The sequence below is a fragment of the Spea bombifrons genome, chromosome 2, assembly GCF_027358695.1.
Source record: "Spea bombifrons isolate aSpeBom1 chromosome 2, aSpeBom1.2.pri, whole genome shotgun sequence".
NCBI lineage: Eukaryota > Metazoa > Chordata > Amphibia > Anura > Pelobatidae > Spea > Spea bombifrons.
Genome location: NC_071088.1, coordinates 68683017 through 68694129, shown reverse-complemented (window position 1 = coordinate 68694129; position 11113 = coordinate 68683017).

Here is an 11113-nt window from a genome sequence, read left to right as displayed (position 1 = left end):
TAGGGTGCCTAGTTTTAAAAATGTATGATTGAGTGATGGAGTGATGGAGTAAATTGACTTGGCCGGCTTCAAAGATGTCCCAAATATGGGACGTGGGCACAGACTGACCAGATGTCTAAATGGCAAAAAAATACACATCTCACAAAGGTGGCCTTTTACCTCCCAAAAAAACCAACAAACCCATGACAAAGGCTGGTGGTAAAATTAGTGCATGGAAAAGGTTAAAATACCAGCATTTCAAATACCTTGATGGGGTAAATTGCATTGGCCGGCTTCAAGGATACCCGAAATAGCACATGGGGCAGAATGACCAGCTTTGGGGAAAAATGGTTTTGAAATAGCAAAACCCTACTGGTACTTATTGCCCCATAACGTGCAGAAAAAAGGAAAAAAAACATAAAAACATTGGGTATTTCTAAATTCAGGACAAATAGGACTATTTAGCAGGTTTTTTTCATTAGTTTTTGCAGATGAGCAAAAGTTTTTTTAAAAAAGTGAGAAAGGTCATTTTTTAACAAAAAATCACCATATTTTTAAATTTGTTTTATAGTAAATTAGATGATATGATAAAAATGGTATCTAAAGGAAGCCCTGTTTGTCCTGAAAATAACAATATATAACATGTGTGGGAGCATGAAATGAGAATGTATGTCATTTATATATATATATATATAACCTCATTACACCCCCCTCAAAAAAGTACCCTGACCCAGCACTGGGGCTGACTGAGGGTAAGTATATCAGCCAACACACCTCCTGCGGGGCAAATAGCGGGGGAGAGGAGGAAGGGGAAATGCATATGGGGGGTTCTACTAATCCTCTACAACTTTACTTTTTCAAACATTTCGGGGTAAATAGCGCCCCTCTGTGGGTATCTGGAATTACACTGAGCCTCACCTCCTCGCAATATATATTTGTGGAAGACATTTCTTTGCCGAGTGAGGAAGGTTAAGGTTGGGTTATACAATAAGTTATATTTTAAGGACCTTTGTGTCCTTATGAAGAGTTAAATCGTCATGTAGTTAAGTGGACTGCGCTCCTTGCGCACAGCGATCACCGACGCTCTCATGACAAAGTCAATGTTTTAAAACACTGCCTTTCTCTCTGTGTCACCCTCTGTACTTCATGCGCTGAGCGTGAGGTAAAGAGAGTGAGACAGTGTTACAGAGCATTTCAGAGTGTCCTAAAAATGAACCCTTCCCATCATTTGCTGATCACAGTAATATACTGCGATCAGTGTTCTTTTACTTTGTGGTTTGTATTTTTCATTTAAAATTGTATTTCCCTGTTGTTTTTTTACATTTAAAAACGTTTTTGGCCTTAAAAACTTTTTTTAATGCCAATTTAATTTAACCCTTACAGTCCTATGTTATTGCCCGGATTGCTCTGATCAGTACATTGTACTGCTCAGATTTTTTAATCTTCTTTTGTGGGATATTTTCGAAATTCTATTAGTTACGTGGTTAACTGAGTGGGATCCGCCCGCCTCTTCCTGTGTCTTCTTAGTCCACTTCTCCTCGTGTCTTCTTTTTTGTCTACTTCTCCCCATGTCTTCTTTCGTCAACCGCTTCTCCCCGTGTCTTCTTTCCTCATCCCCTTCTCTCCGAGTCTTCTTTCTCTGTCTGCTTCTCCCTGTGTCTTCTCTGTCTTCTTCTCCCTGTGTTTTCTTTCTCCATCCGCTTCTCCCCATATCTTCGTCTACTTCCTCTTCTTTTTCCATGTCTTTCTTCATCCGCTTCTCCTAGTGTCTTCTTTCTTCGTAAGCTTTTCCCTGTATCTTCTTCTACTTACTTTTCTTCTCATGCCTTTCTTCATCCGCTTCTCCCCGTGCCTTATTTCTTCGTCCGCTTTTCCCTGTGACCTTTTTCTTTGCCCCTTCTTGGTTAATTTCCACAACAGCACATATAGTAGATGTTGATTTAAAACCCACAGCAAGTTAAGGAGTTTAGTTATACACAAAGCAGGGATGTATTAACCCTTTTGTGTCCTTAAGAAGAGTTAAATCGTCATGTAGTTCAGTGGACTGCGCTCCATGTGCACAGCGATCACTGACGCTCTAATGACAAAGTCAATGTTTTAAAACACTGACTTTCTCTCCGTGTCACCCTCTGTACTTCACACGCTGATCGTGAGGTACAGAGAGTGAAACAGTGTTACAGAGCATTTCAGAGGGTCCTAAAAATTCAATTTATTGAAAATGAACCCTTCCCATCCCTTGCTGATCACAGTAATAAACTGCGGTCAGTGTTCTTTTACTTTGTGGTGCGCATTTTTTTAATTCAAAATTTTATTTCCCTGTTGTTATTTTTACATTTAAAAACTTTTTTGGCCTTAAAAACTTTTTTTAATGCCAATTTAGTTTAACCCTTACAGTCCTATGTTATTGCCCGGATTGCTCTGACCAGTACATTGTACTGCTCAGATTTTTCTATTTTCTTTTGTGGGATTTTTTTGAAATTCTATTAGTTACGTGGTTAACTGGGTGGGATCAATGGGTTTGTCCGCCTCTTTCCGTGTCTTCTTAGTTCGCTTCTCCTCGTGTCTTCTTTTTTGTCTGCTTCTCCCCATGTCTTCTTTCTTCAACCGCTTCTCACCGTGTCTTCTTTCCTCATCCCCTTCTCTCCGTGTCTTCTTTCTCTGTCTGCTTCTCCCTGTGTCTTCTCTGTCTTCTTCTCCCTGTGTTTTCTTTCTCCGTCCGCTTCTCCCCGTATCTTCTTCTACTTCGTCTTTCTTCATCTGCTTCTCCTATTGTCTTCTTTCTTCATAAGCTTTCCCCATATCTTCTTCTGCTTCCTCTTCTTTTCATGTCTTTCTTCATCCACTTCTCCCCGTGCCTCCTTCATTTCCACAACAGTAGATATAGTAGATGTTGATTTAAAGCCCACGGCAAGTTAAGGAGTTTAGTTATACACAAAACGGGAATGTATTAACTCCTTTGTGTCCTTATGAAGATTTAAATCGTCATGTACTTAAGTGGACTGCACTCCATGCACACAGCGATCACCGACGCTCTCATGACAAAGTCAATGTTTTAAAACACTGACTTTCTCTCCGTGTCACCCTCTGTACTTCACACGCTGATCGTGAGGTACAGAGAGTGAAACAGTGTTACAGAGCATTTCAGAGGGTCCTAAAAATTCAATTTATTGAAAATGAACCCTTCCCATCCCTTGCTGATCACAGTAATAAACTGCGGTCAGTGTTCTTTTACTTTGTGGTGTGCATTTTTTTAATTTAAAATTTTATTTCCCTGTTGTTTTTTTTACATTTAAAAACTTTTTTGGCCTTCAAAACTTTTTTTAATGCCAATTTAATTTAACCCTTACAGTCCTATGTTATTGCCCGGATTGCTCTGATCAGTACATTGTACTGCTCAGATTTTTCTATTTTCTTTTGCGGGATTTTTTTGAAATTCTATTAGTTACGTGGTTAACTGGGTGGGATCAATGGGTTCGTCCGCCTCTTCCCGTGTCTTCTTAGTCCGCTTCTCCTCGTGTCTTCTTTTTTGTCTGCTTCTCCCCATGTCTTCTTTCTTCAACCGCTTCTCACCGTGTCTTCTTTCCTCATCCCCTTCTCTCCGTGTCTTCTTTCTCTGTCTGCTTCTCCCTGTGTCTTCTCTGTCTTCTTCTCCCTGTGTTTTCTTTCTCCGTCCGCTTCTCCCCGTATCTTCTTCTACTTCGTCTTTCTTCATCTGCTTCTCCTAGTGTCTTCTTTCTTCATAAGCTTTCCCCATATCTTCTTCTGCTTCCTCTTCTTTTCATGTCTTTCTTCATCCACTTCTCCCCGTGCCTTCTTCATTTCCACAACAGTAGATATAGTAGATGTTGATTTAAAGCCCACGGCAAGTTAAGGAGTTTAGTTATACACAAAACGGGAATGTATTAACTCCTTTGTGTCCATATGAAGATTTAAATCGTCATGTACTTAAGTGGACTGCATTCCATGTGCACAGCGATCACCGACGCTCTCATGACAAAGTCAATGTTTTAAAACACTGACTTTCTCTCCGTGTCACCCTCTGTACTTCACACGCTGATCGTGAGGTACAGAGAGTGAAACAGTGTTACAGAGCATTTCAGACGGTCCTAAAAATTCAATTTATTGAAAATGAACCCTTCCCATCCCTTGCTGATCACAGTAATAAACTGCGGTCAGTGTTCTTTTACTTTGTGGTATGCATTTTTTTAATTTAAAATTTTATTTCCCTGTTGTTTTTTTTACATTTAAAAACTTTTTTGGCCTTAAAAACTTTTTTTAATGCCAATCTAATTTAACCCTTACAGTCCTATGTTATTGCCCGGATTGCTCTGATCAGTACATTGTACTGCTCAGATTTTTCTATTTTCTTTTGTGGGATTTTTTTGAAATTCTAAAAGTTACGTGGTTAACTGGGTGGGATCAATGGGTTCGTCCGCCTCTTCCCGTGTCTTCTTAGTCCGCTTCTCCTCGTGTCTTCTTTTTTGTCTGCTTCTCCCCATGTCTTCTTTCTTCAACCGCTTCTCACCGTGTCTTCTTTCCTCATCCCCTTCTCTCCGTGTCTTCTTTCTCTGTCTGCTTCTCCCTGTGTCTTCTCTGTCTTCTTCTCCCTGTGTTTTCTTTCTCCGTCCGCTTCTCCCCGTATCTTCTTCTACTTCGTCTTTCTTCATCTGCTTCTCCTATTGTCTTCTTTCTACATAAGCTTCCCCCATATCTTCTTCTGCTTCCTCTACTTTTCATGTCTTTCTTCATCCACTTCTCCCCGTGCCTCCTTCATTTCCACAACAGTAGATATAGTAGATGTTGATTTAAAGCCCACGGCAAGTTAAGGAGTTTAGTTATACACAAAACGGGAATGTATTAACTCCTTTGTGTCCTTATGAAGATTTAAATCGTCATGTGCTTAAGTGGACTGCACTCCATGCGCACAGCGATCACCGACGCTCTCATGACAAAGTCAATGTTTTAAAACACTGACTTTCTCTCTGTGTCACCCTCTGTACTTCCCACGCGGATCGTGAGGTACAGAGAGTGAAACAGTGTTACAGAGCATTTCAGAGGGTCCTAAAAATTCAATTTATTGAAAATGAACCCTTCCCATCCCTTGCTGATCACAGTAATAAACTGCAATTAGTGTTTTACTTTGTCATGCGTATTTTTCATTTAAAATATTAATTCCCCATTTGTGTTTGTTTTTTTTTTTAACATTTTTTAAAGCTAATTTAATTGAACCCTTGAAACCCTATGCTATTGCTGGGATTTCTCTGATCATTATATTATACTGCCCACTTGCCCAGATATTTTTTTTCTACTTTTGTGCAATGTTTTTAAATTGTATTAGGTGGGTAATTGGTTGGGGTCAGTGGGTTAGTGTTAGGTCAGAAGTTATATATATATAAAAAATGTTATAGTTCTGCAACGACTTTACTTTTATTTTCGGGGAAGACATTTCTTTGCAGAGTGAGGCATGTTAAGGTTGGTTTATACAATAAATTATAATTTAAGGAAACCCGACATATATGTGAAGGCATTCAAATAAACATCACTTTTAAAACTGCCATCCCACTTACTCTGCTAAATCTAACACAAAAAGAAGCCCAAAATGTTATTTACGCCCCAAAAACTGCCCAGAAACCTTTACAGTTAATGCTGGTAAGACTAATATAACACTAAGATTTACGCAATTCTGGTGCCCAGCTCAGACGTTGAACCGATTATTGATTCCTCAGAGACAATAAATCCTGAAAATAAATACCGGATGTAAAAATTCAAAGAAAATGTGCATATCCCAAATGTGGCCTTTTATCCCCCAAACCCATTAATGGGTGGGATCCATGTCTGGAAACTCTCCGCTTCTCTGAGTCTCCAGGTCACTGCGGGGAAACTCAGAGTCACTGGATGGGAATCGCTTCCTAAGCATAAACGGTGTTGCAGACATGCCTCGATATCGAGGCATGTAGCAACACAACCCCCTTACCCCGATAGCCTTGTGATTGCTCCGAAGAGTAACCACAAGTGCCATCATGCAAATGATGTTGCCGCCATTCACAGGATGGCGTTAGCAATAGAAAAATCTATCCAGACCCTCTTGAGAACTCTCGAGCTCCTCCTGCCGGTTGAATGCAGGTACTGCATTCAACCATGCAAGGTCAATGGAGCCCAGCTCACTAATCAGAGAGATTAGTAAAAAAAATGTTAAAAAATGTTTAAAAAAAAAATAAAAAAATATGGTAACAACTAAAAATTCCCCACTGTCATAAAAAAAAAATAAACACAAATATTTTTTTATGAGCAAGTCCTACAATTCATGCTATATCTTCACAAAAATTCCCACATGGAAAGAGTTAAAATATTGGCATTATAAATGCCCATAGGGTGCCTAGTTTTAAAAATGTATGATTGAGTGATGGAGTGATGGAGTAAATTGACTTGGCCGGCTTCAAAGATGTCCCAAATATGGGACGTGGGCACAGACTGACCAGATGTCTAAATGGCAAAAAAATACACATCTCACAAAGGTGGCCTTTTACCTCCCAAATAACCCAACAAACCCATGACAAAGGCTGGTGGTAAAATTAGTGCATGGAAAAGGTTAAAATACCAGCATTTCAAATACCTTGATGGGGTCAATTGCATTGGCCGGCTTCAAGGATACCCGAAATAGCACATGGGGCAGAATGACCAGCTTTGGGGAAAAATGGTTTTGAAATAGCAAAACCCTACTGGTACTTATTGCCCCATACCATGCAGAAAAAAGGAAAAAAACATAAAAACATTGGGTATTTCTAAATTCAGGACAAATAGGACTATTTAGCAGGTTTTTTTCATTAGTTTTTGCAGATGAGCAAAAGTTTTTTTAAAAAAAGTGAGAAAGGTCATTTTTTAACAAAAAATCACCATATTTTTAAATTTTTTTATAGTAAATTAGACGATATGATAAAAATGGTATCTAAAGGAAGCCCTGTTTGTCCTGAAAATAACAATATATAACATGTGTGGGAGCATGAAATGAGAATGTATGTCATTTATATATATATATATATAACCTCATTAGACCCCCCTCAAAAAAGTACCCTGACCCAGCACTGGGGCTGACTGAGGGTAAGTATATCAGCCAACACACCTCCTGCGGGGCAAATAGCGGGGGGAGGAGGAAGGGGAAATGCATATGGGGGGTTCTACTAATCCTCTACAACTTTACTTTTTCAAACATTTCGGGGTAAATAGCGCCCCTCTGTGGGTATCTGGAATTACACTGAGCCTCACCTCCTCGCAATATATATTTGTGGAAGACATTTCTTTGCCGAGTGAGGAAGGTTAAGGTTGGTTTATACAATAAGTTATATTTTAAGGACCTTTGTGTCCTTATGAAGAGTTAAATCGTCATGTAGTTAAGTGGACTGCGCTCCTTGCGCACAGCGATCACCGACGCTCTCATGACAAAGTCAATGTTTTAAAACACTGCCTTTTTCTCTGTGTCACCCTCTGTACTTCATGCGCTGAGCGTGAGGTAAAGAGAGTGAGACAGTGTTACAGAGCATTTCAGAGTGTCCTAAAAATGAACCCTTCCCATCATTTGCTGATCACAGTAATATACTGCGATCAGTGTTCTTTTACTTTGTGGTTTGTATTTTTCATTTAAAATTGTATTTCCCTGTTGTTTTTTTTACATTTAAAAACGTTTTTGGCCTTAAAAACTTTTTAATGCCAATTTAATTTAACCCTTACAGTCCTATGTTATTGCCCGGATTGCTCTGATCAGTACATTGTACTGCTCAGATTTTTTAATCTTCTTTTGTGGGATTTTTTCGAAATTCTATTAGTTACGTGGTTAACTGAGTGGGATCCGCCCGCCTCTTCCTGTGTCTTCTTAGTCCACTTCTCCTCGTGTCTTCTTTTTTGTCTGCTTCTCCCCATGTCTTCTTTCGTCAACCGCTTCTCCCCGTGTCTTCTTTCCTCATCCCCTTCTCTCCGAGTCTTCTTTCTCTGTCTGCTTCTCCCTGTGTCTTCTCTGTCTTCTTCTCCCTGTGTTTTCTTTCTCCATCCGCTTCTCCCCATATCTTCGTCTACTTCCTCTTCTTTTTCCATGTCTTTCTTCATCCGCTTCTCCTAGTGTCTTCTTTCTTCGTAAGCTTTTCCCTGTATCTTCTTCTACTTACTTTTCTTCTCATGCCTTTCTTCATCTGCTTCTCCCCGTGCCTTATTTCTTCGTCCGCTTTTCCCTGTGACCTTTTTCTTTGCCCCTTCTTGGTTAATTTCCACAACAGCACATATAGTAGATGTTGATTTAAAACCCACAGCAAGTTAAGGAGTTTAGTTATACACAAAGCAGGGATGTATTAACCCTTTTGTGTCCTTAAGAAGAGTTAAATCGTCATGTAGTTCAGTGGACTGCGCTCCATGTGCACAGCGATCACTGACGCTCTAATGACAAAGTCAATGTTTTAAAACACTGACTTTCTCTCCGTGTCACCCTCTGTACTTCACACGCTGATCGTGAGGTACAGAGAGTGAAACAGTGTTACAGAGCATTTCAGAGGGTCCTAAAAATTCAATTTATTGAAAATGAACCCTTCCCATCCCTTGCTGATCACAGTAATAAACTGCGGTCAGTGTTCTTTTACTTTGTGGTACGCATTTTTTTTAATTAAAAAATTTATTTCCCTGTTGTTATTTTTACATTTAAAAACTTTTTTGGCCTTAAAAACTTTTTTTAATGCCAATTTAGTTTAACCCTTACAGTCCTATGTTATTGCCCGGATTTCTCTGACCAGTACATTGTACTGCTCAGATTTTTCTATTTTCTTTTGTGGGATTTTTTTGAAATTCTATTAGTTACGTGGTTAACTGGGTGGGATCAATGGGTTTGTCATCCTCTTTCCGTGTCTTCTTAGTTCGCTTCTCCTCGTGTCTTCTTTTTTGTCTGCTTCTCCCCATGTCTTCTTTCTTCAACCGCTTCTCACCGTGTCTTCTTTCCTCATCCCCTTCTCTCCGTGTCTTCTTTCTCTGTCTGCTTCTCCCTGTGTCTTCTCTGTCTTCTTCTCCCTGTGTTTTCTTTCTCCGTCCGCTTCTCCCCGTATCTTCTTCTACTTTGTCTTTCTTCATCTGCTTCTCCTATTGTCTTCTTTCTTCATAAGCTTTCCCCATATCTTCTTCTGCTTCCTCTTCTTTTCATGTCTTTCTTCATCCACTTCTCCCCGTGCCTCCTTCATTTCCACAACAGTAGATATAGTAGATGTTGATTTAAAGCGCACGGCAAGTTAAGGAGTTTAGTTATACACAAAACGGGAATGTATTAACTCCTTTGTGTCCTTATGAAGATTTAAATCGTCATGTACTTAAGTGGACTGCATTCCATGCGCACAGCGATCACCGACGCTCTCATGACAAAGTCAATGTTTTAAAACACTGACTTTCTCTCCGTGTCACCCTCTGTACTTCACACGCTGATCATGAGGTACAGAGAGTGAAACAGTGTTACAGAGCATTTCAGAGGGTCCTAAAAATTCAATTTATTGAAAATGAACCCTTCCCATCCCTTGCTGATCACAGTAATAAACTGCGGTCAGTGTTCTTTTACTTTGTGGTGTGCATTTTTTTAATTTAAAATTTTATTTCCCTGTTGTTTTTTTTACATTTAAAAACTTTTTTGGCCTTCAAAACTTTTTTTAATGCCAATTTAATTTAACCCTTACAGTCCTATGTTATTGCCCGGATTGCTCTGATCAGTACATTGTACTGCTCAGATTTTTCTATTTTCTTTTGCGGGATTTTTTTGAAATTCTATTAGTTACGTGGTTAACTGGGTGGGATCAATGGGTTCGTCCGCCTCTTCCCGTGTCTTCTTAGTCCGCTTCTCCTCGTGTCTTCTTTTTTGTCTGCTTCTCCCCATGTCTTCTTTCTTCAACCGCTTCTCACCGTGTCTTCTTTCCTCATCCCCTTCTCTCCGTGTCTTCTTTCTCTGTCTGCTTCTCCCTGTGTCTTCTCTGTCTTCTTCTCCCTGTGTTTTCTTTCTCCGTCCGCTTCTCCCCGTATCTTCTTCTACTTCGTCTTTCTTCATCTGCTTCTCCTAGTGTCTTCTTTCTTCATAAGCTTTCCCCATATCTTCTTCTGCTTCCTCTTCTTTTCATGTCTTTCTTCATCCACTTCTCCCCGTGCCTTCTTCATTTCCACAACAGTAGATATAGTAGATGTTGATTTAAAGCCCACGGCAAGTTAAGGAGTTTAGTTATACACAAAACGGGAATGTATTAACTCCTTTGTGTCCATATGAAGATTTAAATCGTCATGTACTTAAGTGGACTGCATTCCATGTGCACAGCGATCACCGACGCTCTCATGACAAAGTCAATGTTTTAAAACACTGACTTTCTCTCCGTGTCACCCTCTGTACTTCACACGCTGATCGTGAGGTACAGAGAGTGAAACAGTGTTACAGAGCATTTCAGACGGTCCTAAAAATTCAATTTATTGAAAATGAACCCTTCCCATCCCTTGCTGATCACAGTAATAAACTGCGGTCAGTGTTCTTTTACTTTGTGGTATGCATTTTTTTAATTTAAAATTTTATTTCCCTGTTGTTTTTTTTACATTTAAAAACTTTTTTGGCCTTAAAAACTTTTTTTAATGCCAATCTAATTTAACCCTTACAGTCCTATGTTATTGCCCGGATTGCTCTGATCAGTACATTGTACTGCTCAGATTTTTCTATTTTCTTTTGTGGGATTTTTTTGAAATTCTAAAAGTTACGTGGTTAACTGGGTGGGATCAATGGGTTCGTCCGCCTCTTCCCGTGTCTTCTTAGTCCGCTTCTCCTCGTGTCTTCTTTTTTGTCTGCTTCTCCCCATGTCTTCTTTCTTCAACCGCTTCTCACCGTGTCTTCTTTCCTCATCCCCTTCTCTCCGTGTCTTCTTTCTCTGTCTGCTTCTCCCTGTGTCTTCTCTGTCTTCTTCTCCCTGTGTTTTCTTTCTCCGTCCGCTTCTCCCCGTATCTTCTTCTACTTCGTCTTTCTTCATCTGCTTCTCCTATTGTCTTCTTTCTACATAAGCTTCCCCCATATCTTCTTCTGCTTCCTCTACTTTTCATGTCTTTCTTCATCCACTTCTCCCCGTGCCTCCTTCATTTCCACAACAGTAGA